Source organism: Triticum aestivum, chromosome 5A, assembly GCF_018294505.1.
Source record: "Triticum aestivum cultivar Chinese Spring chromosome 5A, IWGSC CS RefSeq v2.1, whole genome shotgun sequence".
Taxonomy (NCBI): Eukaryota; Viridiplantae; Streptophyta; class Magnoliopsida; order Poales; family Poaceae; genus Triticum; species Triticum aestivum.
The window spans coordinates 294,856,469-294,882,770 of NC_057806.1; positions in this window are offsets into that span (position 1 = coordinate 294,856,469).

The window sequence follows — 26,302 nt, forward strand, 5'->3', positions numbered from 1 at the left end:
CTCAAAATGATAATAATGAAATACATGCACTCATCACCAAGCAAAGTGAATGATCATATATGGGGATATAAAAGGATAATGTCATCCAACAAGCATTAAGGTAGCATATGATCGAACACATGATCATCCAAGTATCACACACAAGCATAAAGAATCGCAAACAAACAAATAAACAAAGTTTAACCACCAAAGAATAAGAGAGAATAAAAAGCAACACTCTCTCTCGAAGCCTATGATCTATACATTTTCTTCCCCTTTGGCAACAAGTTACCAAAAAGTTCATAAAAAAATGCATAGTGCTAGACCGACTCTTAGGCTTGGTCTTCAGGTGGTGGTGTAGATAACATGCCAAGGACGAAGGCATCCGTTGATGTAGATGGAGCTGGTGGAGTGGGTGCTGGAGCTGGTGGCACTGAAGCTACAGCTGATGCAGATGAAGTTTCTCTGGTGTCTGTGACAGGCACTGCAGCAGATCTCTGTCCTCTAGGCACTCTAGCAAAAGCATCAGTGGTAGACTTGCCCTTCTTCTCATGCACTTCATCCTGAAGTTGCTCAACAACTGACTGGATCTCAGTGACCTTCTCATCTAAGTCATAGAACTTCGGCTCCATGATCCTCTCCAAGCTCTCCTGGTTTTGAGTCAGGGTAGCCAATCCCTTCTCAATCCTCAGAGTGGAGGCAATCAAGTAGCCAAGCTGATCTTGCTTGCTCTTCAGAAGATACTAAGATGCCTCATCAGTGGTTGGCATCTTTGCAGCCTTTTCATCCCTTGCCTTCTCCCTCTTGGCTTGTGCTTGCACAGAAGATGGTTCATTCTCATCCATCACCACAGTGTTGTCCTCAAAGTCTGGGTAGATGGGCATGTGTTCCTTGTCCAGGAGATATGTGCCAGTGCCCATCTTGGAGTTGATTAGTTCCTGGATATGTGGGGCATACCCACAACTTCTCTTCTGATCTGCAGCTGTTCTCTTAATGGTTTCCACAATTAGGCTCATGACCTTAAACTTTTGAGGCACATCAAATATGTGAAGCAAGTTAATTGCATGGCCTCTGATCATCTTGTGATCACCTGACTTTGGCAAGAGAGTGTGCCTGAGGATCCAGTTGATTGTTGGCAAGCCTGACAGAAGGTAATGTACTGATCCAAACTTGTGTGTCTCAAGAGCAGCATCTGGGATCTCTTTGTACATATGTGCCATGGTGTTATGATCCTTCTTCTTCTTGGCATAGACATCCAAGTCATCTTCACTCTCCTCAGGAGCATTGATCAATTTTGCCCATTCTTCAACCGTTGACTGGTACCTAGTACCTTCAGACATCCAGACAATCCTTCCATCTGGGTAGAAATGAGCTGTGGAGTAGAACTGCATAATGAGCTCATCATTCCACTTTGTGAGCTTCTGAGCCACAAACTCATCGACTCCACATGCCTTGAAGCTGTCATATACACCAGGGAAGTGATCTTCATTTTCCTCAATGAATTTCCAATCAACCCATCTCATGTCACACACTATGGGCTTCTTGTCAAGTAAGATAGTCTCATAGAAGTCCTTCTGTTCCTTTGTATGGAACCTGTAGTCCACAGCAGTCCTTCTCCTAGTGGCATATGGATCAGACTCTCTCCATAGCCTTAAACCTGAATCCTTCCTGATTTTCATGTTCTCTGCAACTGGGTGAGCATCATTGTGATCTGGAATTTTGGGATTCAACTTCCTCAAAACGACAGAATCATCATCTTCTTCAGCAGCTTGAGGCACTGGGGCCTTGTTCTTCTCCTCAGCAGGGATGTTCCTGGTGCTCCTCTTGGGTTTTGGCTTTGGAGCTGGAGCAGCAGTCTTAGGAGCAGTCTTAGGCTTAGATGGAGCAGCCCCCGCCCTTATAGCATCTCCCATAAGATTTTGAGCTTTGGGTGCTGGTGCTGCATCCTCTTCCTCTTCCACTTCTTCAGAATCTTTCATTATTGAAGACCTGCCAAGCACTCTGGCAGTGGTCTTCTTGACCCTTTCCTTTTCTTTTTTGCCACAACCTGTTCTTTGGGTGCAGATCCCAAAGTCTCTTGAGTGGATGTTCTGGCCTTTGACATGGGAACTCTCTTGGCAGGAACCTTTTGCTTCATTCCTGGCTTAGTTGTAGCAGCTGTGCCATATTCCTTTTTCAGAACTTTCCTCTTTGAGGTGGCCTCTTCCTCAACAGCCACATAGTCCTCATCCTCAGAATCTGTGGTTTTCTTCTTCCTGGTCCTGGTGGCTGCCTTAGGCAAGTTGCTGGGTGTACTTCTGCTTCCCTCATCAAAACTGCTAGAGGGACTAGTGCCCTCACTCATGTTCACTTGCTCCTCAGACTTGTTCTGACTGTCACTCTGACCTGACATGATGCAAACACTGATAGCCGACCCTATGAATAGATTATAGATAAGGTAGATTTGATAAGCATCACAAAGTACAAAGGTTTTTGCAAAATAATGAGTTAAAAACTTAGTTTTAGTTTTCCACTGAAAGCATTTCGGATCTACCGATTTGCAAACTCGGTGATACCGAAGTAGCTTTTGGAACCTAAACTAGTGAACTCGGTCACACCGAGTCACAGTTCGGTGGCACCGAGACTGCTAGGGTTTCACAAAGTATTGAACTCGGTCACACCGATTTGCAATTCTCGGTCAAACCGAGAATCACATGTGCAATGGCCTTAGCCAAATCGGTGGAACCGATTTCAACAACTCGGTCGGTCCGACATGATTTCGGCGGAAACCTAACCCTAAATTTTCAATCCACGACTAAACTATGGAGTGATTTCGCTGGATGGAGTGATCTCAATCGTGGCAAGATACATGGCAAAACAATGTGCTAAGAATCGGAGGGGGAATAGCATAAGAATCAAGTCCATACCCTAGTGCGGCGATGGACCTACTACGGTGGCAATGGCGGAGATGATTCTCGTTGACGGTGGGGAGACCAGCAGTGGGAGGCAGCTGACGATGAGGAGGACGATCCGGAGACCCAGGGAGGCAGAGCAGGCTGAGCGCGGGCGAAGGGGTTCGGAAAATTTTCCAAATTTTGGGCCGCGGATATATATAGCCTGACTCTGTCGGTGTGACCGAGTGGAATAGCTTGGTGGCACTGAGATTCATAACTGCAAGCAGTTACTAAAACTCGATGTGACCGAAAAGTTCAAATCGGTTGCACCGAGATTGAAAACCTAGATCGACTTAGTGATCTCGGTATGACCGAAATAGATGAATCGGACAAACCGAGACGCACAAAGAAGTTTTGGATTTTTAAGTCTATGACGAATCGGGGACTCCGAGTGCTCACACAGAGTGGTTCGAATCTGACTTGATCAAACTTTGTGATGTAGCATGAATAGAGTTTGAGACGAGAAACCATAGATACCTAGAGAAGGTTCTTGGGCATTCTTGTCCATCCACTTGGCAAAAGAAAAAGGAACCAAACAATCAAAACAACAAGTGGATGTCCTCGGATGAGTAAATTATGCAACCAACATGCTCACACAATAAGATGACAAATGAAATATGTGGCAAAGCATGCACAACCAATTCTAGCATCTATCAAGAAATTGGCAATGACTAGGTCATCTATATATGTATATTGACTTAGGAGTCAGAGAACATTTGATCATATGTCATACTCATTGTTTAAGCACAAATGGGGTTACCATTTTTACATAAAGCGTTGTTGTGTTCACACCATTAGAGTTGCTTTAGCTCAATTTTAGAGTAAAGCTCCCCCTAGATGTGAGATCCCCCCTAAGAGGGATGAACTAACCTTGGGTTTTGTCGATGATGACTTCATGTAGGTGTTGAAGATGTGGATGCTCAATGTTGATGTAGATCATTTGGAGCAATCCTTTGGAGTGAGTTGCACTTTCAATACCTACACGGGTTAGTCCCACAAGGAACAAACAAGGATATCCATAGACATAGAGTGATGCACACACAAGATGATGTCTATGAAAGCATTAGGTTACCTTGTCCCTTGTCTTACCAACAAGAGGGTTTGTGACTCCTTGAACTAGTGCAAGATGTGGAAGTTGATTGCACTTGTTCTTGCCAAAATGATAAGAGTGAAGTATGTTGGCGGAGTCACCCTCAAGAACTCTCTAGTTCTTCTTCTTCGGGATCCACATCATCTTGATGGGAATCCTTGGAGTTGTAGTCATACTTGATGAAGTAGAACTTGATGTAGTCTTGGGAACCCACTTGACCAAGGCCTTGGGTGCTTCTTCAAATGCATCAATTTCCTCTTGAAGCTTATCCTTGCCTTTTTGCTTGTGGTCTTGTGGTGGAAGATCATCTTGAGCTTGTGTCCCTTTGAAGGAAGTAGGATCATACTTCTCTTGTTGAGGAACAAACTTCGTCTTGGGGTATTGATCTTCTTCCCACTCAACTCCATTGGCATTGAACTTTCGTTCAAAACCAACACCTTGGTTCTTCCGGTGCCTTCCTTGCTTGCGTACAATTTCCTCGAATTGCTTACTCCCGGCAAGGCTCTTGTAAACACCTTTCTCTATAATTCCCTTCAATAAGCTATTTTCTTGCTCAAGTATAACTTGGCTAAGAGAATCATTAGTGGAATCAAGAGAACTACTAGAAGCAACAACATTGGATTTATCATGAATATTGTCACTACTAGAGGAAGAATCTTTCTTGTTCTTGTTACTAGACTTGACTTGAGGCATGTAAGTGGATAAGAGTAAACGCTTGGCAATGTAAGAAGAACTTTTCTTGCGAAGATCATCATTGATTGCCTTTAAGAACTCATGCTCTTGCTCAAGGTTGAGCTTTTCAAAACGTAATTTCTCATGAGTCCTTAAAAGTTCTCGATGATCTCCTAAGATAGTTTCATGAGCTAACTTAAGAGTGTTTAGTTCTTTAGTTAGAAACTCAATCTTCTCCTTATCATTGTCATTCGTTTTATCTTGATTAGCATGATTAATTGACGTTTCATCATAGTATTCATCACTAGAGTTGTCAACAAGTAAATCATCATCACCTAACAAGTCATCTTCATCACTATTGAAATCAACATACTCGGGGTGTGATACCTTTGGGCCTTTAGCCATGAAGCATCTTCCAAGTCCTTCATTTGGTGAATCAAATATGTCGTAGGAGTTGGTTGACACAAGTGCTAGACCGGCAACACCTTCATCTTGAGTATATTCGGAGTCGGAGTGATAGCTTCTCTCGGAGTGATTGTCGGAGTCGGAGCCGGATACCCATTCACCAACATGAGCTTGATGTCTTCGTTTTGTGTAGCTCCTTGATGACTTGTCCTTCCTTTCCGAATCTTTGCTTCTCCGGGATGTTCTTCGTTCATAACGATCATCTCTACTCCTTCTCTCTCTTGATGGTGATTCTTCTCTTCTACTTCTTCTTTTTGGAGAATCTTCTCTTCTTTTGTAGGGTGCCGTACACTCATTGGAATAGTGTCCGGGTCTTCCACAATTGTAGCAATTTCGCTCTCGACTAGAAGATCTTTTGTCATTGTAGGACCTTGACTTGGAACTTCTCTCTTTGCTTCTACTCTTGTAGAACTTGTTGAAGTTCTTCACCATTAGGCTCAATTCTTCATTGAAGGTTTGTTTCTCACTTGATGATGTGGGAGCTTCACATGAGGCTTTGTAAGCACCACTTGACTTGTTATGGAGCTCCTCCTTATCCTTGAGTGACATCTCATGAGCAACAATTCTTCCAATGACTTCCGTTGGCTTGAGATCTTTGTAATTGGGCATCATTTGAATCAATGTGCATACGGTATCATATTTTCCGTCCAAAGCTCTTAGGATCTTCTTGATGATGAATTTGTCGGTCATCTCTTCACTTCCTAAGCCGGCGATCTCATTTGTGATAAGAGCAAGCCTAGAGTACATTTCAGCGACACCTTCACCATCCTTCATTTTGAACTTGTCAAGCTGACTTTGAAGCACATCCAACTTGGATTCCTTGACGGAGTCGGTACCTTCGTGCATATCAATCAAAGTATCCCAAATTTCCTTTGCATTCTCAAGACGGCTGATTTTGTTGAATTCTTCGGGGCACAATCCGTTGAAGAGGATATCACAAGCTTGAGCATTGTATTGCAGCATCTTCAACTCTTCCGCGGTAGCTTCACGGTTCGGTTCTCTCCCATCAAAGAATTCACCTTGCAAGCCAATACACACAATAGCCCATACGGCGGGGTTATGTCCAAGAATATGCATTTTCATCTTATGCTTCCAACTAGCAAAATTAGTACCATCAAAGTAAGGACCTCTACGGTGGTAGTTTCCCTCGCTAGACGCCATACTCTCCTAGGTTGTGAAACCAAGGCTATGACTTCCAAAAGCTATGAAAATCAAGGCAAATGGAGACCAAAGCTCTGATACCACTTGTAGGATCGAAAGTATGTCTAGAGGGGGGGTGATTAGACTACTTGACCAAATAAAAACTTATCCTTTTCCCAATTTTAGTTCTTGGCAGATTTTAGCAACTTTGGACAAGTCAAGCAATCTTAACACAATTCAAGCAAGCATGCAAAGAGTATATGAGCAGCGGAAAGTAAAGCATGCAACTTGCAAGAATGTAAAGGGAAGGGTTTGGAGGATTCAAACGCAATAGGAGACACGGATGTTTTTGTCGTGGTTCCGATAGGTGGTGCTATCGTACATCCACGTTGATGGAGACTTCAACCCACGAAGGGTAACGGTTGCGCGAGTCCACGGAGGGCTCCACCCACGAAGGGTCCACGAAGAAGCAACCTTGTCTATCCCACCATGGCCGTCGCCCACGAAGGACTTGCCTCACTTGGGTAGATCTTCACGAAGTAGGCGATCTCTTTGCCCTTACAAACTCCTTGGTTCAACTCCACAATCTTGTCGGAGGCTCCCAAGTGACACCTAGCCAATCTAGGAGACACCACTCTCCAAGAAGTAACAAATGGTGTGTTGATGATGAACTCCTTGCTCTTGTGCTTCAAATGATAGTCTCCCCAACACTCAACTCTCTCTCACAGGATATGGATTTGGTGGAAAGAAGATTTGAGTGGAAAGCAACTTGGGGAAGGCTAGAGATCAAGTTTCATATGGTAAGAATGGAATATCTTTGCCTCAACACAAGTGTAGGTGGTTCTCTCTCAGGAAAAGTAAGTTGGAAGTGTAGGTTTGTTCTGATGGCTCTCTCCATGAATGAAGAGGTGGTGGAGGGGTATATATAGCCTCCACACGAAATCTAACCATTACATACAACTTTCCAATCTCGGTGGGACCAAATTGATAAACTCGGTCGAACCGATTCAGCAAATCTCGTGACCGTTAGGGTTTTCGGTGGGACCGACATGCAACTCGGTAGGACCGATATGATTAGGGTTAGGGCATAACGTAATCTCGGTGAGACAGATTATACAAACTCGGTGAGACCGATTTTGGTAATAAGCTAACCAGAGAGTTGGGTAGGTAAACTCGGTGGGACCGATCGCTCATTTTGGTGAGACCGAAACATTATGAAGGGAAAACAGAGAGTTTACATTGCAATCTCGGTGGGCCGATCGCTCATCTCGATAAGACCGAAATGTTATGAAGGGAAACAAAGAGATTACAATCCCAGCTCGGTGAGACCGAGATCCCTATCGGTGAGACCGATTTGCCTAGGGTTTGTGGCAGTGGCTATGATAACTGAACTCGGTGGCGCCAGATAGAAAGAATCAGTGGGGCCGAGTTTGACTTTTGGTTTAGGTCATATGTGGATGTGAGAAACTAGTTGAGGGTTTTGGAGCATATTACTAAGCATTTTGAGCAAGAGCCTCATTAAGCAACACCTCATCCCTCCTTGATAGTATTGGCTTTTCCTATAGGCTCAATGTGATCTTGGATCACTAAAATAGAAAATGTAGAGTCTTGAGCTTTGAGCTTGAGCCAATCCTTTGTCCTTAGCATTTTGAGGGGTCCACTTTTCTCATCCATGCCATGCCAATCATTGAGCTTTCCTGAGATATTAATCTTGAAATAGCATTAGCTCAATGAGTTATATGTTGTTAGGAATTACCAAAAACACCTAGGGATAGTTGCACTTTCACAAGGCATCAGGAAAAGGTTTCCATATCGGTGCAACGATACCAAGACCAGCAGGACGACAGGACGGAGGTCACCGTGGAGCCCAAGACGGTGTCACCACCAGAGCCTTTGGCAGGCGAAGACTACTTTTGTCAGGATAGCTTGTACTAGCTGTCCCTCTTCAAATTGGCCATGGTGGGATCCCTTCTCGCTCAATATTTGGGAAGAGGACCAAGGCCACTATAAATAGGACTAGCCACCATAGTAGGAGGCTGCTGGTCTAAAAGGGAGAGAGATCATCCTCAACCACACAAGTCCGCCAAGCACAAGAACACTTCTCCTCAGGAGGCTATTCTTCCCTTGTAACTGTTCTTCCTCAGCCCAAGAGGCAATCCACCACACCACACTAGAGTAGGGTATTACACCACAATGGTGGCCCGAACTAGTATAAATCTTGTGTCTCTCATTCTTTGGGTCCGTCGAGCTAGGCCATGAGATCATAGAGTGTGTGAGCTAGAGGGGGGGGGGGAATGTTCGCGCCCACCACAGTGTTCAAACCTCAAGGGTTTTGCTGGAACCCGAAATCCGACATTTGGTGCGCCAGGTAGGGGTACGCCGAAGCTTCGCCCCTCAACGGCCTCGCCTCTCCGACTGACTCTCATGGACACCGCCTCTTCCCCGACTGGATCAACGGGCGCCCTCCGCAGCGTCGGGGCTCCGGGCCTTCACCCTCGTCTTGCAGCGAGTGCAGTGGCCACACAAGTTCAAGCCGGAGATGCCGCCCCGTTACGATGGTGCTGCGGATACGGCGGCCTTTCTGCTAGCATACGAGGAGGCTGTCCTGGAGGCCGGGGACGACGATAAGATCATGGCCAACTGGTTCCTGATGGCCCTCGCTGGCATGCCGCGCGCCTGGCTCCTCCAGCTGCCAGAATCTTCCGTGACCTCTTGGGAGGAGCTGCGCGATCTCTTCATTGCGTGCTTCGGGGGACCAGCACCCCCGGTCGTCGCGGCTCTCCTCGGTGGCTCACAGGCTCCACCATCGTACCGTCACATCAAGCCGTTCTTTCGCCAGATCGGGGCCGCCTCCACATGGCAGGGGGCTCCCTCGGGGTGGGCGGCGCCCAAGGCCGACCTGATATTCGACTTAGGAGATCACCCAGTCAACACCGTTGGTTCGGGTGTGCTTCTGATGCTTTGCACGCCGACCATATGCAGTGTAGCCATCACCAAGACCGTGCTACCTCTTGAGCACTGCGTTGGTTTTCCCTTGAAGAGGAAAGGGTGATGCAACAGAGCAGCGTAAGTATTTCCCTCAGTTTTTGAGAACCAAGGTATCAATCCAGTAGGAGGCCACACACGAGTCCCTCGCACCTACACAAACAAATAAACTCCTCACAACCAACGCGATAAAGGGGTTGTCAATCCCTTCACGGTCACCTGTGAGAGTGAGATCTGATAGATATGATAAGATAATATTTTTGGTATTTTTATGATAAAGAGAAATAAAGATTCAAGTAAAATAAATGGCAAAGGAAATGACTAAGTATTGGAAGATTAATAGGTTTCACTAGAGGCTTCTCTTGAGAGCATAAGTATTACGGTGGGTGAACAAATTACTATTGAGCAATTGACAGAATTGAGCATAGTTATGAGAATATCTAGGTATGATCATGTATATAGGCATCACGTCCGAGAAAAGTAGACCGACTCCTGCCTGCATCTACCACTATTACTCCACACATTGACCGCTATCCAGCATGCATCTAGAGTATTAAGTTCAAGAGAACAGAGTAATGCTTTAAGCAAGATGACATGATGTAGAGGGATAAACTCATGCAATATGATATAAACCCCATCTTGTTATCCTCGATGGCAACAATACAATACGTGCCTTGCTGCCCCTACTGTCACTGGGAAAGGACACCGCAAGATTGAACCTAAAGCTAAGCACTTCTCACATTGCAAGAAAGATAAATCTAGTAGGCCAAACCAAACTGATAATTCGAAGAGACTTGCAAAGATAACCAATCATACATAAAGGAATTCAGACAAGATTCAAATATTGTTCATAGATAAACTTGATCATAAACCCACAACTCATCGGTCTCAACAAACACACCACAAAAGAAGATTACATCGAATAGATCTCCACAAGAGAGGGGAGAACTTTGTATTAAGATCCAAAAAGAGAGAAGAAGCCATCTAGCTAATAACTATGGACCCGTAGGTCTGAAGTAAACTACTCACACTTCATCGGAGAGGCTATGGTGTTGATGTAGAAGCCCTCCGTGATCGATATCCCCTCAAGCGGAGCTTCGGAAAAGGCCCCAAGATGGGATCTCGTGGAGACAGAAAGTTACGGCGGTGGAATTAGGGTTTTGGCTCCGTATCTGGTAGTTTGGGGGTACGTAGGTATATATAGGAGGAAGGAGTACGTCGGTGGAGCAACATGGGCCCCACAAGGGTGGAGGGCGCGCCTGGGGGGGGGGGGGGGGTAGGCGTGCCCCCTACCTCGTTCCTTCCTGGTTGATTGCTTGACGTACGGTCCAAGTCCTCTGGATTATGTTCGTTCTGAAAATCACATTCCCGAAGGTTTCATTCCGTTTGGACTCCGTTTGATATTCTTTTTCCGCGAAACCCTAAAATAGGCAAAAGCAGCAATTCTGGGCTGGGCCTCTGGTTAATAGGTTAGTCCCAAAAATAATATAGAAGTGTATAATAAAGCCCAATAATGTCCAAAACAGGATATACTATAGCATCGAACAATCAAAAATTATAGATACGTTGGAGACGTATCAAGCATCCCCAAGCTTAATTCCTGCTCGTCCTGGAGTAGGTAAATGATAAAAATAGAATTTTAAATGTGGAATGCTACTTGGCATAATTTCAATGTAATTCTTCTTAATTGTGGTATGAATATTCAGATCCAAAAGATTCAAGACAAAAGTTCAATATTGACATAGAAATAATAATACTTCGAGCATACTAACTAAGCAATTATGTTTCTTCAAAATAAAATGGCCAAAGAAAGTTATCCCTACAAAACCATATAGTCTGGCTATGCTCCATCTTCACCACACAAAGTATTTAAATTATGCACAACCCCGACGACAAGCCAAGCAATTGTTTCATACTTTTAGTGTTCTCAAACTTTTTCAATCTTCATGCAATACATGGGCGTGAGCCATGGACATAACACTATAGGTGGAATAGGATGGTAGTTGTGGAGAAGACAAAAAGGGGAAGATAGTCTCACATCAACTAGGCGTCTCAACGGGCTATGGAGATGCCCATTAATAGATATCAATGTGAGTGAGTAGGGATTGCCATGCAATGGATGCACTAGTGCTATAAGTATATGAAAGCTCAACAAAAAGAACTAAGTGGTGTGTGCATCCAACTCGCTTGCTCACGAAGACCTAGGGCATTTTAAGGAAGCCCATCATTGGAATATACAAGCCAAGTTCTATAATAAAAAATTCCCACTAGTGTATGAAAGTGATAACATAGGAGACTCTCTATGAAGATCTTGGTGCTACTTTGAAGCACAAGTGTGGTAAAAGGATAGTAGCATTGTCCCTTCTCTCTTTTTCTCTCATTTTTTTATTTGGGACTTTTCTCTCTCTTTTTTATGGCCTCTTTTTTTATTTAGTCCAGATTCTCATCCCGACTTGTGGGGGAATCATAGTCTCCTTCATCCTTTCCTAACTTGGGACAAAGCTCTAAAAATGATGATCATCACACTTTTTTATTTACTTACAACTCAACAATTACAACTCAATACTTAGAACAAAATATGACTCTATGTGAATGCCTCCGGCGGTGTACCGGGATATGCAATGAATCAAGAGTGACATGTATGAAAGAATTATGAACGGTGGCTTTGCCACGAATACAATGTCAACTACATGATCACGCAAAGCAATATGACAATGATGGAGCGTGTCATAGTAAACGGAACGGTGGTAAGTTGCATGGCAATATATCTTGGAATGGCTATGGAAATGCCATGATAGGTAGGTATGGTGGCTGTTTTGAGGAAGGTATATGGTGGGTGTATGATACCGGCGAAAGGTGCGCGGTACTAGAGAGGCTAGCAATGGTGGAAGGGTGAGTGTGCGTATGATCCATGGACTCAACATTAGTCATAAAGAACTCATATACTTATTGCAAAAATCTACAAGTTATCAAATCAAAGTATTACGCGCATGGTACTAGGGGATAGATTGGTAGGAAAAGACCATCGCTCGTCCCCGACCGCCGCTCTTAAGGAAGACAATAAATAAATAAATCATGCTCTGACTTCATCACATAACGGTTCACCATACGTGCATGCTACGGGAATCACAAACTTTAACACAACTATTTCTCAAATTCACAACTACTCAACTAGCATGACTCTAATATCACCATCTCCATATCTCAAAACAATTATCAAGTATCAAACTTCTCATAGTATTCAACACACTCATAAGAAAATTGTATTATTAATCTTGAATGCCTAACATAATTAAAGCAATTTACCACGCTGTTTTGTAGGACTCTCAAAATAATCTAAGTGAAGCATGAGAGAACAATGGTTTCTATAAAACAAATCCACCAACGTGCTCTAAAAGATATAAGTGAAGCACTAGAGCAAAAACTATATAACTCAAAAGATATAAGTGAAGCACATAGAGTATTCTAACAATTTCCGAATCATGTGTGCCTCTCTCAAAAAGGTGTGTACAGCAAGGATGATTGTGGAAAACTAACAATAAAGACTCAAATAATACAAGACGCTCCAAGCAAAGCACATATCATGTGGTAAATAAAAATATAGCTCCAAGTAAAGTTACCGATGGAAGTAGACGAAAGAGGGATGCCTTCCGGGGCATCCCCAAGCTTTGGCTTTTAGGTGTCCTTAGATTATCTTGGGGGTTCCATGGACATCCCCAAGCTTAGGCTCTTGCCACTCCTTGTTCCATAATCCATCAAATCTTTTACCCAAAACTTGAAAACTTCACAACACAAAACTTAAAGTAGAAAATCTCGTGAGCTCTGTTAGCAAAATAAAACAAAACACCACTTCAAGGTACTGTAATGAACTCATTCTTTATTTATATTGGTGTTAAACCTACTGTATTCCAACTTCTCTATGGTTTATAAACTATTTTACTAGCCATAGATTAATCAAAATAAGCAAACAACACACGAAAAACAGAATCTGTCAAAAACAGAACAGTCTGTAGTAATCTGTAGCTAACGCAAGATCTGGAATCCCAAAAATTCTAAAATAAATTTCTGGACGTGAGGAATTTATCTATTAATAATCTTAAAACATAATTAACTTAATAGCACTTTCCAAATAAAAAATGGCAGCAGTTCTCGTGAGCGCTAAAGTTTCTGTTTTTTACAGCAAGATTAAAAAGACTTTCCCCAAGTCTTCCCAACGGTTCTACTTGGCACAAACACTAATTAAACACAAAAAACACAACCAAAACAAAGGCTAGATAAATTATTTATTACTAAACAGGAGCAAAAATCAAGGAATAAAAATAAAATTGGGTTGCCTCCCAACAAGCGCTATCGTTTAACGCCCCTAGCTAGGCATAAAAGTGAAGATAGATCTAGGTATATTTAGTTGGTAATTCTTTAATGAGAAATCTATCACCTTTAGGAGTTTCTTTCCTTTTATCAATAATCAAACTTCTAGGCATAAAATCTAAAAAATCTTTAGTATAAAATGGTTCCTTAATGATAGTAAAAAGATTAGGATGAATACTTATAGATTTGAGATCCGCAGTTTCTTTGCTAGAGGATTTACGCTTATTTTTAGGAACATACGTAAGCTTGGAAATTTTAGTTGGAGGACTTGGTGTATTCTTTACGGAAGAAAAAGCGGTTCCCAAGTTGGTAATGATACCCTCAAGTTTATCAATTCTAGTGGAATCATGATTTATTCTTTCATTAACTATGGGTTCCTTCTCCTTAATATTTTTCAAAGTGACTCCTACTTTAGATCCATATTGAGTAATTTGGTTTTGGATCTTTTTATCAAAATTTTCAATTAACGCTACGGTAGCAACTTTATTTTCAATAATTTCAAGTTTTTGCATTACATGCTCCAAAGTTAACATAGTTCCATTAACCAAAAGAGGGGGTGAGCCAAACAAATCTATCATAGCATTATAGGAATCAAAAGTGTGGCTACCAAAGAAGTTCCCTTCGGTAATGGCATCAAGGACATATCTGTGCCAAGGAATAGCACCTACATAAAAATTGAGAAGAAGAATAGAAATAGATTGCTTCCTGGTAGATCTATTTTGAGCATTGCAAATTCTATACCAAGCGTCTTTTAGGTTTTCTCCTTCCCTTTGCTTAAAATTAAGAACTTCATTTTCGGGAGACAACGGAGAAGATAGGGGACTAGCCATAACGACAAGCAAGCAAACCAACACACAAGCAAACAAGACACAGGCAAAAAGAGTCGAATAGAGAAAGAGAGGGAGGATGGACAGAGAGGGCGAATAAAACGACAAGGGTGAAGTGGGGGGGGGAGAGGAAAATGAGAGGCAAATGGCAAATAATGTAATGCGGGAGATTAGGGTTTGTGATGGTACTTGGTATGTTGACTTTTGTGTAAACTCCTCGGCAACAGCGCCATAAATCCTTCTTGCTACCTCTTGAGCACTGCGTTGGTTTTCCCTTGAAGATGAAAGGGTGATGCAGCAGAGCAGCGTAAGTATTTCCCTCAGTTTTCGAGAACCAAGGTATCAATCCAGTAGGTGGCCACGCACGAGTCCCTCGCACCTACACAAACAAATAAACTCCTCGCAACCAACGCGATAAAGGGGTTGTCAATCCCTTCACGGTCACCTACGAGAGTGAGATCTGATAGATATGATAAGATAATATTCTTGGTATTTTTATGATAAAGGGAAATAAAGATGCAAGTAAAATAAATGGCAAAGGAAATGACTAAGTATTGGAAGATTAATATGATGGAAAATAGACCAGGGGGCCATAGGTTTCACTAGAGGCTTCTCTCGAGAGCATAAGTATTACGGTGGGTGAACAAATTACTGTTGAGCAATTGACAGAATTGAGCATAGTTATGAGAATATCTAGGTATGATCATGCATATAGGCATCACTTCCGAGACAAGTAGACCGACTCCTGCCTGCATCTACTACTATTACTCCACACATCGACCGCTATCCAACATGCATCTAGAGTATTAAGTTCAAGAGAACAGAGTAATGCTTTAAGCAAGATGACATGATGTAGAGGGATAAACTCATGCAATATGATATAAACCCCATCTTGTTATCCTCGATGGCAACAATACAATATGTGCCTTGCTTCCCCTACTGTCACTGGGAAAGGACACCGCAAGATTGAACCTAAAGCTAAGCACTTCTCTCATTGCAAGAAAGATCAATCTAGTAGGCCAAAGCAAACTGATAATTCGAAGAGACTTGCAAAGATAACCAATCATACATAAAAGAATTCAGAGAAGATTCAAATATTGTTCATAGATAAACTTGATCATAAACCCACAATTCATCGATCTCAACAAACACAACGCAAAAGAAGATTACATCGAATAGATCTCCACAAGAGAGGGGGAGAACTTTGTATTGAGATCCAAAAAGAGAGAAGAAGCCATCTAGCCAATAACTATGGACCCGTAGGTCTGAAGTAAACTACTCACACTTCATCGGAGAGGCTATGATGTTGATGTAGAAGCCCTCCATGATCGATACCCCCTCTGGCGGAGCTCTGGAAAAGGCCCCAAGATGGGATCTCGTGGATACAGAAAGTTACAGCGGTGGAATTAGGGTTTTGGCTCCGTATCTGGTAGTTTCGGGGTACATAGGTATATATAGGAGGAAGGAGTACATCGGTGGAGCAACATGGGCCCCACGAGGGTGGAGGGCGCGCCTGGGGGGGGGGGGTAGGCGCGCACCCTACCTCGTGCCTTCCTGGTTGATTGCTTGACGTAGGGTCCAAGTCCTCTGGATTATGTTCGTTCCGAAAATCATGTTCCCGAAGGTTTCATTCCGTTTGGACTCCGTTTGATATTATTTTTCTGTGAAACCCTAAAATAGGCAAAAAAACTTCAATTCTGAGCCGGGCTTCCGGTTAATAGGTTAGTCCCAAAAATAATATAAAAGTGTATAATAAAGCCCAATAATGTCCAAAACAGGATATAATATTACATGGAACAATAAAAAATTATAGATACGTTGGAGACGTATCAGACCGTCATCAACAGGGGCGCCGGCCTCAACGTGCTCTCTGTGGAGGCCTTTAGTCTCCTTCATGTACCGCTCGAGCGGCTCCGCCCCAGCCGGTCCTTCTCTGTATTCGGCGGCGGCTCCTCCAACCCCCTGAGGCAAATCCATCTCCCCGTGACTTTCAGCATGCGCGACAACTACCGCACCAAGCTAATCGACTTCGACATCGCCCGCATTAGTTTGCTGTATAACGCCATCCTCGGGTACCCGGCGTTGGCCCAGTTCATGGCGGCAACCCATCTTGCCTATAACCTCATGAAGATGCCATGAAGCAATGACGTCCTTACCGTGGCCGGAGACACCACGGAAGCTGTGGTGGCCCTCAAGCTAGCCTTCAGGGCCATGGCGGTAGCCTGCCCGGCCGACAAGGCCGTGCCCAGGGCCAAGGGGGCTGCGCCGACCAAGAAGAAGCAGCTGTTCACTCAAGGTCAAGCCAAGACGAAGCAGATACCGGTCGACGTGGACGGGGCCTCTGGCGCTACCTTTATCATAGGCGCCAACCTTGCCCCAGATCAAGAGAAGCAGTTGGCGGACTTCCTGCGAGCGAACAAGGATGTATTTGCCTAGGAGCCCAAGCAGCTAGTTGGGGTCCCGAGAGGAGTAATTGAACATCATCTGAGGGTGTGCCCCAATGTGCGCCCTGTGAAGCAGAAGGCGAGGCGGCAATCCACAGAGAAGCAATCCTTCATTGTTTAGGAAACCCGCAAGCTGGAGGCAACATGTGTCATTCGCGAGGTCTGGTACCCGGAGTGGCTGGCAAACCCAGTCGTTGTGCTGAAGAAAGGAGGAAAGGAACGCATGTGTGTCGACTTCACCAACCTCAACAAGGCTTGCCATCAAGACCCGTTTCCGCTGCCGCACATCGACCAAATTGTCTACTCCACCGCAGAGTGTGACCTGCTGTGCTTCCTGGATGTGTTCTCAGGATACCACCATATCAAGATGGCAGTGGAAGATGTGGAGAAGATATCTTTCTTAACCCCATGCGGGGTATACTTCTACACTTGCATGCCATTCGGACTGCGCAACGCAGGAGCAACCTTCCAGCGGCTGATGCACATCGCCTTGGGGCGGCAGCTCGGGAGGAACGCTGAGGCCTACGTTGACGACATTGTGGTAAAGTCTTGGGAGGCAAGAACTTTGATTCAGGACCTGGAGGAGACCTTCGCGAGCCTGCGCCAGGTGGAACTGCGGCTCAATCCAGAGAAGTGCGTGTTTGGTGTCCCTTCCGGCAAGCTGCTGGGCTTCCTCGTATCCCACAGAGGGATCAAGGCCAACCCGGAGAAGGTCAAGGCAATCGAAGACATGAGTCCACCACAAAACCTCAGGGAGATGCAGAAGCTTGCAGGCTGCGTGACTTCACTGGGGCGCTTCATCTCCAAGTTGGGGGAGCGCGCCTTGTCGTTCTTCAAGCTGATGAAGAAGAAGGGTCCATTCGAGTGGACCCCCGAGGCCGACCTAGCATTTCAAGACCTCAAGAGATACTTGACCAGCCCTCCGGTGATGGTGGCGCCTCGTCCTCGCGAGTCCTTGGTACTCTACCTGTCTGCCACACCCCATTCCGCTAGCGCGGCGCTGGTGGCCCTCAGAGAGGAGCCCCAAGTCAAGGGCTCACCAAATGAAGCCGCCAAGCTGGATAAGGCTGCACAATGCCAAGACGATGTTCCTGAGGCAGCGGCTGGACCGACTAGTCGTCAAGCCACATGAGTTGGAGATCCACAGGAAACACCTCAGTCCCCGGGAGCCAAAAACTCTATCAGCTCTCCCACCGTTGTCGAGCACCCAGTATACTTCGTCAGCATAGTGCTACGAGATGCGAGAGCGCGATACCCCATGCCTCAGAAGCTCTTGCTCGCGCTCCTGGTGGCCTCGCGTAAGCTGTGCCACTACTTCCAGGGTCACCCCATCAAGGTCGTCTCAACCTACCCATTGAAGAGAGTGCTCAGGAGCCCCAATGCTGTGGGGAGAGTCGCTGAATGGAACATTGAGCTGCAAGCGTTTGACTTGGAGTTTAGAACAACCAGGGTCATCAAGGTCACAACGCTCGCCGATTTTGTGGCAGAATGGACCGATACACCGGAGCTCGAAGCAGGCGAGAACCGATCCCTCTCACCACAGAATGAAGCGCCAGACGGCTAGGTCATGTACTTCAATGGCGCCTTCGCGCGCCAGGGCGCGGGGGCTGGAGCCATACTCATCTCGCCCACTCAGGACAAACTTTACTACGTCGTGCAGCTCTGCTTCCAGCGGGGCGAGAAGGTCTCCAACAACATCGCAGAGTACGAGGGCCTCATCGCCAGCCTCAAGGCAGCGGCGGCCCCGGGGATCAAATGCCTCACCATCAAGGGAGACTCGCAGCTTCTTGTCAACTTCTCCAACAAGGCGTACAAGCCAAAGGATGAGCACATGGAAGCATATCTCACGGAGGTACGCAAAAATGGAGAAGTAGTTCCTGGGCCTGGAGCTGCAGCATGTGCCCCATGGCACCAACCAAGAGGCCGATGACATCGCGAAAAGAGCATCCAAGTGGCTGCCCCAAGAGCCTGGCATCTTCGAGGAACGGCTCTTCAAGCCTTCAGCAGCGCCTCAGCCTGCGGAGCCAACGCCACCTCAAGAGGAGCTCCCTCAGCCTCCAGTCTCGGGAGCCCCCGCCTGCGGCCTGACCTCAGGAGTGCGCCTCCTCTTAGCACTCGAGCCTCAGGAGGGGTGCTAGATCAAGGAGTTTAAGGCATAATTGACACAAGGCACGTTGGCGGAGAAGGAGGAAGACGCGGAGCGCGTGGCCCAACAGGCTACGGCGTACTGCATTCAGGATGGTGAGCTATACAGGAAGCGGCCAAATGATGTTTCTCTGCGGTGCATTTCCAGGGAGCAGGGGAATGAGTTACTGGCTAACATACATGATAGAGACTGCAGCCACCACTCGTCGTCGCGCACCTTGGTCGGCAAGGCTTTCCGCAGCGGGTTCTACTGGCCCACAACACTCAACGATGCGGCTGAGCTGGTGAAGTCCTGCGAGGCTTGCCAATTCCACGCCAAGCAGATCCACCAGCCGACCCAGGGCCTCCAGACTATCCCTCTCTCATGGCCGTTCACGGTCTGGGGGCTGGATATCCTGTGTCCATTCCCTCGAGCACCTGGAGGGTATCGCTACCTCTACGTCGCCATCGACAAGTTCACCAAGTGGGCGGAAGTGGAAGCTGTCCGCACCATCCCAGCCGGGTCAGCAGTCAAGTTCATTAAGGGCATCATGAGCCGATTTGGGGTCCCTAATCGCATCATCACCGACAATGGTTCACAGTTCACTAGCAATCTCTTCAAAACATATTGTGCTAACCTTGGAACGCAGATCTGCTATGCCTCCATGGCACACCCCAGGAGCAACGGCCAAGCCGAACGCGCTAACGCGGAAGTCCTGAGGGGTCTCAAGACTAGGACCTTCTAGAAGAAGCTCGAGGCCTGCGGCAGGGGCTGGCACGACGAGCTCCAGTCCATGCTGTGGTCCACCCGCACCACCGCCACCAGGCCGACAGGCGAAACCCCGTTCTTCCTTGTTTATGGAGCAGAAGCGGTTCTCCCACACGAGGTCAAGCATCGCTCCGCGCGGGTCCTGGCGTTTGATGAAACGCGGTTCTCCCACACGAGGTCAAGCATCGCTCCGCGCGGGTCCTGGCGTTTGATGAAACGCGGCAGGACGCCATGCGGGGGATGGATCTCGTGCTAGGGGAGGAACGCTGCCACGAAGCCTCGCTCTGAGCTGCGAGGTACCAGCAGGCGCTGCGGCATACCACTGCCGCAGCGTCCGCTCCAGGACGCTCGAGGTGGGTGACCTTGTCCTGAGGCGGGTGCTCTCAAAGGGAAGGGCTGCACAAGCTCTCGCCCATGTGGGAGGGCCCATTTTGGGTCGCCCATGTCTCCAGGCCTGGCACCGCGCGTCCGGAGACGCAGGACGGGGTCCCCATCCAGAACACCTGGAACATCCAGCACCTCAGGAAGTTCTACCCATGAAGCAAGGCCCAGTGCCTGTGAAGAATCTCCGCTCGTGACACTCTCACGTAATAATGAGTGGGGCTGTACACGCCCCGGAGTCTCAAGAGTGCCGCCCTCGGGCCTCGGGGGCTCCCTCCCACGACTAGTGGTAGCACTTAGCTCCACGCTGGCGAGAAGACAAGAAGACTAGACTAGGTGTCGAACGCGGCTTTTCATTTGCTTTCTGCGGTTGGCTTGCCCCTATTTAATCGAAATTTGTTTTCCGGCGTCGCTTGCTGATCTTGTTCCTTCGATTCTGCCCCGGTTTCTGCCTTCGATTCTTTGTTTGACCTGTACCCTCTCTCGCGTCCCTCGTGAGGGGGCTGGAAAGGTGCCCCTCGGGCCCTCGTGAGCGTTTTGTCTATTTTTCACGAGGCACCCTCGTTCGAGCCGCAAGCTGGCGCACCCCCCTCAATCTGTGCCCCTCGGGTACCGCAACACGAGGCGCTGGGTCATGGCCATACACAGATGACGCGTGCTAGCCAGCAGGCTACAACGACGTGGACCAGGTACGGATCTCCTAGCAAATTTTCGTAGTTCCTCCTTGTCAGGTACGGAGAAACGCACGTCTTGCAAAGCGGACTCTACTTCAGGCGCATCCAGCTAAGTCATTCTATGCGCATGCATAAATCATGACGTTGCCACACAACACAGGGAATGATAAATACAACATAACAACCCGAAAATCATAGTTTGTTGCACGCCCCCATGGGGCCCCATACTTGTCTTTCTCTAATGCAGGAAGGAAAGGAAGAATGAAACGAAAGCGGGACGTGCTCCTGCGGCAGGTCGCGAGGACGGGCTCGCGGCGCTCTCCTGAGCTCAGTCGGACCCCTCCTCGCGCTTCACCGGAGCGCGGCAACGAGCCAACCCGCTGCCACCTTTGAAGCGGGCGTGGCGGCTGGTCGTAGCCATCGCTGTTGGAGCTGCCACTAGAAGAAGAGTCGCCGTAGCTGGAGGAGACATGGCCGGGCCCTCCTTCCATCTCGTCACGACCATCACCAAGGCCGAGCACCTCATCGCCGTCGTTGTCCTCGGGGAAGCACCCGACACGACGACCATCCTCCCCAAACATCCTCGCGAAGAGGGTCACATCGCCATCGTACTTGAAGTGGAGGGCACACCGGCTGCCCAACCCGCGCGCGTGGACGAACATTTGCTAGCCGCGGGCCAGGACCGCATTGCCCGCGGCGGAGATCTCCACCGCGACCCACAAAGCCCTGCTGCAGCAACCGTCCTCCTGCAGCCAGAGACCGCCTGGACCTGCGGACGGCAGTTCGCCGACGAAGAACCTCGGGAGCTGAAGCCAGGTGCCAGCCGGGTTCTCCGACCACAAGATGAACTCCAGCATCACCTCCGCCGAATGGAAGCGCGGCCGGGGAGGCCGCGCAACCACAACACGCCTCACCTCATCAACGGGGCTGCCACGACCTGGGTGGCTGCCACAATGTGAAGAGGCGCCACCGCGGCTGTGAGGGGCCGCGGCGGGGGTCGCAATGTGCTTGCGGGGGCGACCGCGCCCCCTCTTGGGCGGCGGTGAGCCAGGCCCCTCCTAGCAAGCTTTCCCCTTATCTGCGACCGAGAGCCTCTCCACAGGCGCCATGGGCGTCGCTGCCGGCGGTGGAGCAAGGAAGAAGAAGTAGCGGGAGAGGCAAAGAAGAGACGGCTGATGGGGGCTCCGCCCCCACCTCCCATTTATAGCCAAGGGGAGGCCAACCGCCAGCCTCCATGATCTAAGTTAATAATGATCTTTTTCTGCATGCAACATGGACCCGTTAAGTCGGGCAGTTACCGAGGCAGCATGGGGAAGCGGAGACGCCCATGTCTAATCAATCGCCACGCGTCGACCAAGGCTGCAGGCTATTGGGGCCCGCGACGCTCCGTGCTTGCCCTTTGGCTTCACCTCGAAGCCAAGCCCGAGCGTGCCTTGGGCCCGGGGGCTACTATCGGTGTTCTGGGAACGGGGGTCCCCAGACTTGCCTGCCTGCGGCCCGTAGCGTGGCTCCACCAGCGGCCTGTACGTCCTATCTTCACCAGCAAACACTCAAGACCCTCGCAAGGCAGACGATGCAAGATCTCTTCAGGAGCGGCCTCACCAGGCTGGCTCACGAGGGGCGGAGAGATCAAGGTGAGGCGAACCTCGCGAGGTTCCAATGACGTAAGCCATGACAATCAAGACCAGGCGGGTGCCAGGTGGGTGCCAGCGCGCACAGTGTCCTCATTTCCTCTTTGGTGCTAAGGAGGCAAGCGCAGGCGAGGAGTTCCAAGGCATTAGGCAAGGTTTCATATTAGTGCAACGAGACCAAGACTAGCAGGACGGCAGGACAGAGGTCACCGTGGAGCCCAAGACGGCGTCACTACCAGAGCCTTTGGCAGGCGAAGACTACTTTTGTCAGGATAGCTTGTACTAGTTGTCCCCCTTCAAATTGGCCGTTGTGGGATCCCTTCCTTCTCAATATTTGGGAAGAGGACCAAGGCCACTATAAATAGGACTAGCCACCATAGTAGGAGGCAGCTGGTCTAAAAGGGAGAGAGATCATCCTCAACCACACAAGTCCGCCAAGAACAAGAACACCTCTCCTCAGGAGGCTGTTCTTCCCTTGTAACTGTTCTTCCTCAGCCCAAGAGGCAATCCACCACACCACACTGGAGTAGGGTATTACACCACAACGGTGGCTCGAACCAGTATAAATCTTGTGTCTCTCGTTCTTTGGGTCCGTCGAGCTAGGCCGTGAGATCATAGAGTGTGCGAGCTAGAGAGAGGGGGGGGGGATCTTCGCGCACACCCAAGTGTTCGAACCTCAAGGGTCTTGCCAGAACCCGAAATCCGACACCTAGGGACACGCCAGGAGAACCTGTGGCCTCCTTGGAGGTTGGTTGGAGGTATCCTTCGGGCGCAAGGAATCTAATATCGGGAAAAAATCATGTGAGAATTTCAGCCCGATCGGAGTTAGGAATCTCCGGATATATAAGAAATGGTGTTCGGCCAGAAAACAGAGAGATATCCAGTATAGAGGGGATCCCACCCCGAGAGCCCCTCGAGGGCCTTAGCGGCCAAGTACCAAAGGGGGGATCCTTCTCCCATCTAGGGGGAAGGCCAAGCAGGAAGGAGGGGGACCTCTCCCCTCTCTTCCTATGGCACTGGAGCGCTGCCGAGGAACCATCATGACGGTGATCTACATAAACAACTTCGCTGCTATCATCACCAACTCTCTCCCCCTGTATGCGGTTGTGTAAACTCTCTCTACCCATTGTAATCTCTACTTAAACATGGTGTTTTATGCTACATATTTGTGAACATCCACGATGCGGCTATATCTCCCACGTGTCGGGGCACGACTTAGAGGCATAACCGCATGGTAGGCATGTCGCAAGAGGGGTAATCTTTACACATCCCGTGTACTGAATAAGGAAGGGATAAAGAGTTGGCTTACAATCACCACTTCACACAATACATAGATATAACATACATCATCCAGAATACAATCAAGGTCCGACTACGGAACCAACATAAATAAAGAAAGATAACCCCAAATGCTAGATCTCTATCATCCCAACTGGGCTCCACTACTGATCAACAGGAAAACGAAACAACACAACGGACAAGATCTTCATCGAGCTCCCAGTTGAGCTCGGTTGCGTCAACTACACTGGTATCATCGGCACCTACAACTGTTTGGAAGTATCTGTGAGTCACGAGGACTCAACAATCTCACACTCACGAGATCAAGACTATTTAAGCTTATGGGTAGGATAGGGTAATGAGGTGGAGCTGCAGCAAGCACTAAGCATATATGGTGGCTAACTTACGCAAATAAGAGCGAGAAGAGAAGCAACTCAGCGGTCGTGAAACTAGAAGTGATGAAGAAGTGATCCTGAAACTACTTACGTTCAACCATAACACAAGAACCGTGTTCACTTCCCAGACTCCGCCGAGAAGAGACCATCACGGCTACACACGCGGTTGATTCATTTTAATTAAGTTAAGTGTCAATTTCTCTACAACCGGACATTAACAAATTCCCATCTGCCCATAACGCGGGCACGACCTTCGAAAGTTCAAAACCCTTTAGGGGTGTCCCAACTTAGCCCATCACAAGCTCTCACGGTCAATGAAGGATATTCCTTCTCCCGGGAAGACCCGATCAGTCTCGGAATCCCGGTTACAAGACATTTCGACAATGGTAAAACAAGACCAGCAAAGCCACCTGATGTGCCGACATCCTGATAGGAGCTACACATATCTCGTTCTTAGGGCAACACCGGATTGTCCAAACTTCCGGTAGGCCAGCCCAGAGTTGCCCCTGGTGGCCACAGGCGGCTGACAGGTTCGGACCAACACTTAGACAAGCACTGGCCCCGGGGGGGGGGGTTTAAAATAAAGATGACCCTTGAGTCTGCAGAACCCAAGGGAAGGTGATAGGTTGTTAGGAAAATGTAAAACCAAGGTTGGGCCTTGCTGGAGGAGTTTTATTCAAAGCGAACTGTCAAGGGGTTCTCATAACACCCAACCGCGTAAGGGACGCAAAATCAAGGAACATAACACCGGTATGACGGATACTAGGGCGGCAAGAGTGGAACAAAACACCGGGCATAAGGCCGAGCCTTCCACCCTTTACCAAGTATATAGATGCATTGAAGTAAATAAGAGATAATAATGATATCCCAACAATATACACATTCCAACATGGAACAAACTTCATCTTCACCTGCAACTAGGAACACTATAAGAGGGGCTGAGCAAAAGCGGTAACAAGGCCAAACAACGGTTTGCTAGGAAAGGTGGGTTAGAGGCTGACATGGCAATATGGGAGGAATGATATAGCAAATGGTAGGTATCGCGGCATAGCAAAAGAGCGAGCAACTAGCAAGCAAAGATAGAAATGATTTCGAGGGTATGGTCATCTTGCCTGAAATGAACTCAGAGTTGACGAAAGCTTGATCCTCGTTAGCGTACTCAACAGGTTCCTCGATCACGTACTCGTCTCCCGTCTCTACCCAAAGCAAGAACACAAGCAAAGGAAACAACAATCAACCATGGTGCAATGCGCAAGCAACATGACGCAAAACATGACATGATATGCGAGATGTGATATGCAATGCATATGCGTGCTCCGGAAGGAAAAGAATGATCAAGGCATCAACTTGGCAAACCAAGTGTTCCGCTGGAAAGATGAGATGATTTTGGTCAAAATCGATATAAAGATCACCGGAATCGGATGCACGGTTTGCAAATGGCAAGCAAAACAAGAATGGCACAATTTTACGATTAACAGCATGATGCCATCTAGAATGCAACAAGAAACTAAGCTACTGCACTCCAACATAGCAACAAAGCACATGGCAGTGATCTACTCTAGATGCTTGACAAAAAATGAACACTGAGCTACGGCTAAATCACACAAGAGTAGGTTCAAACAAGCATGGAAAAAGTGCAAAAGATATCGGCATCACAGACTTAGTGAAAATGCTAACATGCCAGGAATAACATCAGCAAGCAAACAACATGCTACAGGAACATATCATAGCAAACAAAGTCATGGCATGAATCTACTAAATTACTAGAACAAAAGTCCCTTACTGAACATGACCCAAAAAGGCACATAAGATATGATGGCACCCATGTAAACATAGCAAGTTTTATTAACAGATTCAGACTTGGCAGAAAACTGAGCATGGCATAAACAGAATTATGAAGGCTTCTTTGCGAGCTCGATTCACTCACCACAAGGCATTTCATGAAAAAACAAGCATCGCATCAGCAAGAAGACATGTTCATGAAGCTAACCATGGCAAGAGCAAGTTCATAGCATACATGGATCACTAGCAACAACCATGGCAAAATTGATTAACATGTAAACAATCTGCCAGGAACATTTTATAGCAAAAGTAGAGCAAGATTAAGACATGCTAACACACTCCATAATTGCAAATAGGGGCATGGA